The following is a 7,707-nucleotide window of genomic DNA, read 5'->3' as shown; positions in this document are numbered from 1 at the left end:
CTGGAGGAAGGGAACTTTTAATTTATTTCCCTCACTTTTCAGGTATCACTGAACAAGTAGTTTGAGAAAGAAATTTTGTTTACTTTATAACAATATTAATAGTTGTTAACCACTGAAAGATTTTATTTGCCAAAATCAGTGCAAATGTACAACCAGTTCTACCCCAGCTGAGTTCTGAATGGATATCCAAGTAAGCATAGTGATTCTTCTTAGGGCCATTCCTAACCTGTAACTAGTGGAGTCCGGTGATTAAGACCAGGAAGTTTGTTTATTTCAGTCATCTGGGATCTTTCATCTTTTAAAGTCAGAGACAAACATAGCCCATTTGGTTTATCAGATTAATGCCAGAATCTCAGTTTGAATTTCTTCAGTTGATCTGATTTCCTGATAGCTTCTAATATGTCCTCCTTTACCTCTTCAGCTCTGATTTGTTTCACCAAAAGTGAAATTCTGGGAGATTTTTGAAAGAGCCATGGATTCCAATAGTTCTTATGAATTCCTTACTCTCTATCACTTCTGTTTTCACTTACTTCTGAGCCTCCATGTCTTGTTCTACTGTCCCTTGTGGAACCGTCAGAGTTAATACAGCCCGATCAGGACAGAGAATACATTTCCCCTAGCTTTAATGTACATTTATGAACAGAGGTGTCTTCTATTTTGTTATGTTTTTGTTCTAGTGAAGTGGTTGGCAAACACTTTCTGTAAAAAGCCAGACAGTAAATATTTTAGGCTTTGCAGGCCACATCTGGTCTCCATCCCAGCTTCTCAACTGTGGCCTTGTAGTATAAAGGTAGCCTTAGATAATGCATAAATAAATGAGTGTGACTATGTCAAAATAAAACTTTCCTATGGATACTGGAATTTGAATTTCATATAATTTTCACATGTCACCAAATATAATTCTTCTGATATTTTTTTCCTGGCTGCTTAAAAAAATAAAAACCATTCTTGTGAGTGGTTTAAAAAAAAAGAAAGAAAACATGTAGCAGGCCTCTGGGCCATAGTTGCCTACCCCTGTTCTACTATAGTTCAGTTAGTATCTTCATAGAAATACTATTTTGTACAGCTTTAATTCCCATTGTAAGGCTTGAAAATGAATTAAAAATGGTAACTTTTCTCTGTCTGTAATTTTTTACATTTCTATTCAATGTCTGTAGTTATTCCAGTTATGATTCAACATCTAACTGACTTTGTAAAGTATTATTCCTTACCTGTTTTCTCAGTTCTTTATACAAATAATTTGCACAAAATTTTGAAAATTTATTTTAATTCTAAGCCCTCTGTGAGCATACCTCCTCCCTGCCCCCTACCCCCCAAGATTTGGTCTTATCCACATGGAGATAGGAAGAAGCCACTCACTTATCCATGCAAGGTGAACTTGGAACTCTTTTTACTTCTGTTAAGGACTCCAATTTCTAAGGAAACTGATTGTGGAGATGTGTGGATGTGTGTCAATGGGTAAGCAAAGATTATCTTCTATTTCAACACTTCTTAAAGGAATAGGTTCAGTTTTCTCAATGTAGTGGACTATGTAGTGCTACATTTGTTTGGATTTATGGCTCATATAGTCACTCTTTTTTTAAGATTTAGTTAATTTATTTATTTATCAGAGAGAGAGAGAGAGCACAAGCAGGGCGAGTGGCAGGCAGAGGGAGAAGCAGGCTCCCTGCCGAACAAGGAGCCCATGTGGGACTCGATCCCAGGACCCTGAGGTCATGACCTGACCTAAACAGCTGCTTAACTGACTGAAGCACCCAAGCATCCCTCATATATTCATTTATAGATATTTTTCTCAACTTTGCACCCCCAACTTCATTGTATTGTCATCTTCAAAATGGTTCTTTGATTTTATAATTTAGATAAACTTGATTGTATCATCATTCTAAATCCCTAGTAGTACTGATTTTTATCCCAGGATTATTTTGAAATCTTGGGTGTGCCCTCTAAATGTGTCTTTTTTTTTTTTTTTTTTTAATCCTGGACCCATGTGTCCAGAGAATTTCAGTGTTTGAATGATAAAGCTCTAATGAAAACTCAATAGGTAGTCAGAATCCCTTTTTACTCCGGGTTTCAGTTACTCTCACTACCCAGACATAAAAAATATCCCTCTTTCTTCATGCTACTTTAACCCATGTGGTTTTTCCCTTACCCTATTTTCCTCAGCTTTATTATATGTATCTACTTGGCCTCTCATGCTAAGTTTTTCTTCTCCCATTTCTCACATCTTCTTCTCACAGTATCAGAGCCTGCAGTCCAAAAGAACTGAATTGTACAAGGTGGGGTGTTTGGTGGGGAGAAGCACAAACATTATTTGTGATGGATATGTACATGAACATATGCATATGTACAAGATTCTAGGAGCATCTGCACATTATTAATCTTTGAATTTACTACATTATCAAGAACTGAAGTGAGAACCCAAAAGTTTCTTTCAAATAATAATATTAGATTTATCTGTTTCTGTTCTTCAATTATATTTTCTTCCAAATGATCATCTTTGACTTTAGGGAACATTTTGAGAAATTATCCCTTACCTCTCAGTTCAGAGGTATGTACTCTTGTTCACGTAAATAACTTGTTTACTTGCTATCAAAATACAAACAGTAGGGTGATTTCTTTATTTACTGCATTAAGGTTTTCTTTTTCCAGTTAGAGCAAGAACATCATGTGAATAAACTTGAAAAAACATTGAAATATTTGTATTTTCTTTTTAAAATGGAAGAACACCGATTAATGAGAAGTAGGATGAAATTAAAGTTAATATTCATCAAATATTAAATGAAATAGAAGGTTATGACATTGATGGGTCTGGAAGGACTCTGACAAATTGTCTACATTGCTAATCTAAACCTCACAATACTTAGCTCACACACAATTTCTTCTCACACCTGATATAAATGTCTGGAACAACTTTGTGGTATTAAATATTAATGGTCTGTAAATATCAAGCAACTTATATGTGAAAAATGCACCATATAACCAGCATTTTATCCCATAAAATTTGTATTTTAAACTAATATGTCAGTCCTTAAAACTAGTATTTCAATACAGAAGATTTTGATGAGGCCATACAAATTTTCTTGTATTGTCCAAGATAGGTCCTAGGTAATTTTTCAATCATTCTCTCTGCAGATGCCTCATGGGTAAATAGTATCCAGTATTCATATATTCTCTTCCTGCCCATCTTACCGTAGGGCTCCTTCACCATTTTGAGCCACAAGCCCTTTCTCCCATGGCAATTAATCCATTCCCAGCCAGTAACCCTGCTTGTTGGTCTGCAGAATAAATTGTCAGACAAAGGTTTTTCTAGTGTCCTTCTTCTTACATTTCAGCAAGTACAATATATGGTTATTTTCCACTTTTGCTTGATGTCTTCTGGGCAAACATTTTCTTAAGCAGGCAGGTGGGCAGGGTGAAGTGAGAAAAAGCTGCCAAAGTGCCTGCAAAACCATCCTTCCTATTTAGCAGTTTTTTCTAGGTATTCTTTCCTTTGCTCAGGATGACTTTATTAGGTGGGTGTTATTTAACCCCTACTTCAAAATGAAGAAAAATGATGCTCAAAGGGATGATGTTTCTGGTCCAGTGTAATGTAATAATAAGTGAAGAATATTGGAAAACTTCACTGTAATTATAATCCTGCTCCATATTATAGGCTGAACTCATGTATTAACTTGATTCATGAACTTGCCCTAGTTCCTTAACTTTCTAATTTTCCAGTTACTGATTTGTTAAGTAAAGATAACAATATCTTTCCTCCTGACTTCACACAAGACCAAACTGACTCCAAATTGATGATATGTAAACATCTGCCAAATGTTAAAATATTTGCACATGAGGTCGCGTAATCCTCTCTTCCTCATTCTCTATGCTTTCTTCACTTTTGCCTTTATCCACAGATCACACTATTTTTATTTATGTCTTAAACGGAGAGAGAGAGAAATATGATTTCTTACACATATCAAGGAAAGAAAGTCTTACATTTTGAATTTGAAATCATAGGAAATAATCTCTAGGGCCCTTAAAAGTACCAAGAAATCTCAGAATCCTTAGAAGTCTTCCTATTCTTTCTAAATTAAAAATGGTTTTATACCAAACACCAGAAACATGTACTTTCATTTGAAAATTTGGAAATAATCTGAATTATTTTACTGAATAATTGCTAGTCTTCCACTGGATCTGGAACTGGAGATATAATTATTAATAAGTCTATGATATCAACCTATTTACCATCTTAGAGAGGAAATGCACATGCATACAGACACATTGCAAATTAATAAAATAAATGCTAAAATTGAGTGCTGTGTTTACCAATGAAATAGATTCATTCAGTCCAGAGTATTTAGTATGGAATTTGGAGAAGATGAGAAAAGGAAATGGAAGGTGAAGATTTAAGTGTTGGAAGAATGGAGAATATATATATATTTTAAAGGTGACTTGTGACTTGTTCAAAGTAACATGGCAAAAAAGAAATTGAATGAATGAATAAGTAATTGAATGTTCTATGCTGATCAAGTTAAATAATAAATTTTATTATTTTAAAAAACTGTTTAATTGGGATTTTACATCATTGAAAAGTGAGACAGTTTACCAAATCCAAGGATTGATAAGTTTCAAGCAAGCCATCAGATGATGACTTCTTGCCTTTATAGGGATATTTGAAGAAAAACGTCAACATTCATGTTTTTGAGACCTTTGCTTTGAGTTCAAATCTGGCTATTTTCCAGGCATAAAATGTTTCTGTTGGCTCTTCTGGGTCTGACCCAGTTTCAGGGTGTGGATACACACTGGGCAGATGGTAACTTCAACCCCCAGTTTAATATACCAGTTTTAAGGATTGACAAGTAGTCAATTGACCTGGAAGTTTTTGAATGTAGTTTAGGCTGGACAGAGAAGACAAGTCCATGCTAACTCACTCATTCATCCACTCACTCATTATTTTTTCATCTGGAATAGATGAAGCCCTTTAAGAGAATAGTAGTATTGCTCAATTTTTAGTTTTTTTTTTTTTAAAGATTTTATTTATTTGAAAAAGAGAGAGAGAAAGAGAGAGACAGAGCAAAAGCAGGGGCAGAGGCAGAGGGAGGAGCAGGCTCCCCGCTGAGCAAGGAGCCCAATGCGGGACTCAATCCCAGGACCCCGGGATCATGACCTGAGCCGAAGGCAGACGCTTAACCGATTGAGCCACCCAGGGGCCCTCAATTTTTAATTTTATTTCATGCTGGTACACACCTTCATCATAGTAGGAATTTTCTCATTAGGAAAGAGAAGCTATTTATAGTCCATAGAGAAAACATTGGTAGGCACAATAACCCTCTTTTCCCTTTTCTTGCTGTTTATATTTTTAAAGAGAATTCATTATTATTTGTGGCTTTTGCCTTTCCCTCAGATAACACAGGTGAGAGCATGTAGTCCAGCCCTGGCCAGTCACAGTATATCATTTTCCTCTGGCTTTATTGATCAGTTCAGGAAAAGACAAATATGCTCCTCTTGGCTGGGACAATCAAAGTCTTCTTAGGACCATTTTCTTGAGCTAGTGGTAAAGAGACTTTTTTTTTTTTTCTCTTTGGTGCCTAACATAATACATAAGTTAAAGCCATTCTAGGACATCATTTTTGTTACAAGTAGGGAGTCTGAGCATAAAGCCAATAGAAGGGGAAGCAGAGACAACAGATAGAAATAGGAGAGAGAGAGAGATAAAATCTCGGATCTAGCCAAGTATATTCAGCTTTCACTTCTGTAACTATTTCTACTGTTTCATTTAGCTTAAGCTGGATTTCATTCATTGCAAAATTTTGACAAATACAACACCTAAAACGTGGCTTTGATGATGACAACAGGACAACTAACTCACCTCTTTTTCTTTTCCTGGTAATTATGAGGAGATGGCATTCTTTTGACATTTAAAATCTTAGAAAAGGAAATTTTTTTAAAAAAGATATGTTTTTACTTTTGGTCTTTATGTTTGCATTTTGAATCAAGAGAATTTCAAAATACATTTGAAAATATATAATGGATTTTAATCAGAGCATTGAGTTATATTTGACATCCAATTCTTCAGAGGTTTTCTCATGTTTTTGAATTTTATTAAATTCTGATCAGCCATTATGATTAGTGTTGGGATTAGAAGTTAATAAGTGAAACAGTTAAGCATGGAAAAGAACAGCTGTGCTTTAAAAATAAGTGTAGTTATGCAAATACTGAATTAAATGACACTTTAAAAAAATCCTTAAAAAAAAAAAATCCTTAAGAATAATGAAATGTAAGAAAGACCCAAGAATTAGGAAGAAGCTTTAGGTCTGCATGAGCTATGCACATCTTATTTTAGTGGTGGAATAATGGGCATAAGAAAGAGGGAAAATAGAGTTGAACAAAGTCCTGGAAAACAACTAAAGGCTTACCATCATGTTTTGAAGGTCAAAGTTGCCCCATGGTTCTCTGGGATCAGAGACATACTGAAATCAATGCATGGAATAGCAGGGACCTTGGATCATGCAAAACCCTGAAGGTCAAAACGGAGACGTGGATGAAATCAGCAGCTATACAAAGGAGAAACCGTTATATAGTATATATATTAAATATATATATGTATATATATAATATATATATAGTGCTAGGGAAAAAAAGAGGTAAAATCCACTACAAAAAAGATAATTTTGTTATGCTGTTTTTCTAAGATGTGGTTATACCAGGGTCTAGGACCTTAAAATCTGCTGATGTTTAAATAAAATCTTTCTATAAAGATTAAATTGCCCGATAAATTGAGGGAGCCAAGAAATGTACCCATATATGCAGAGCAAAGCATAAGGATTGGGACAGATATGGATGAACCTTACTTGGGGAAGAATGAAGGTAGCCCACTTAACACACTGATACACAAAAAAATAAGTGGAATAGTCTTGCTGTAAGGGTGTGTTTTACCAAAGCAGAAAATTTATCCAGCATAATTCAACACATGGCTTGACAAACTTTTTCTGTAGAGAGCCATACAGTAATTATTTTAGGGTTTGTAGGCCATATGATATATGTCCCAACTACTTACATCTAACTTTGTAGTGCAGAACCAGTCAGGGAATGGGTGTGGCTGTGTTTCAGTCAAACTTTATTGGCAAAAATGTCACTTTAGTCTGTGGACTCCAATAGAACAGATAAAAGTATGCACACGTGGTGTTCTGGGGGTAAAAACAAATGCCCAGATGGGGAGTGTTTGCTGATTTCTGTGTTATAAATATCACCACCATGGTCAGTTTCAAACTACCAATAGTTTGAAAACCAACTTGCAAAATTTCCTGAAAAATCAAACATCAGCACTTGGGAGCCCATACAAGACAATTGAAGGATACTACAAAAAATGTCTTACATAGAAGTAAAGGATCTGTTGTCCCAACCCTTAGTTTTAAAGATCATGCAATCTTATATTTCTTTCCTTCTTTCCACATTTCTCTGTCTCTGCCCCTCAGATCTGCTTCCTGGAGTCACATTCCCAAAAAAACCAAATACATGCAAGCCTTTGGCTTGGGCACTGCTCAATCTCAGAGCTACAAAACGTTTTATATTCTTTATATTCTAATTTATTTAAAGGCTTACTTATTTCTATTTCCCCCATATGAGTAATAAGATTTTGAACAAGCACCTATATTACAATTGTCAATGTGTTATTTGGGAAAAGTAGAAACCTAGAGATCAGTCGGTGAATTTCTATTATAGACC

The sequence above is a fragment of the Mirounga angustirostris genome, unplaced genomic scaffold, assembly GCF_029215605.1.
Source record: "Mirounga angustirostris isolate CCGP_5_RB_7025 unplaced genomic scaffold, mMirAng1.0.hap1 SCAF_2, whole genome shotgun sequence".
NCBI lineage: Eukaryota > Metazoa > Chordata > Mammalia > Carnivora > Phocidae > Mirounga > Mirounga angustirostris.
The sequence above is the reverse complement of the archived record's forward strand: the minus strand, read 5'-3'. Positions refer to the sequence as shown.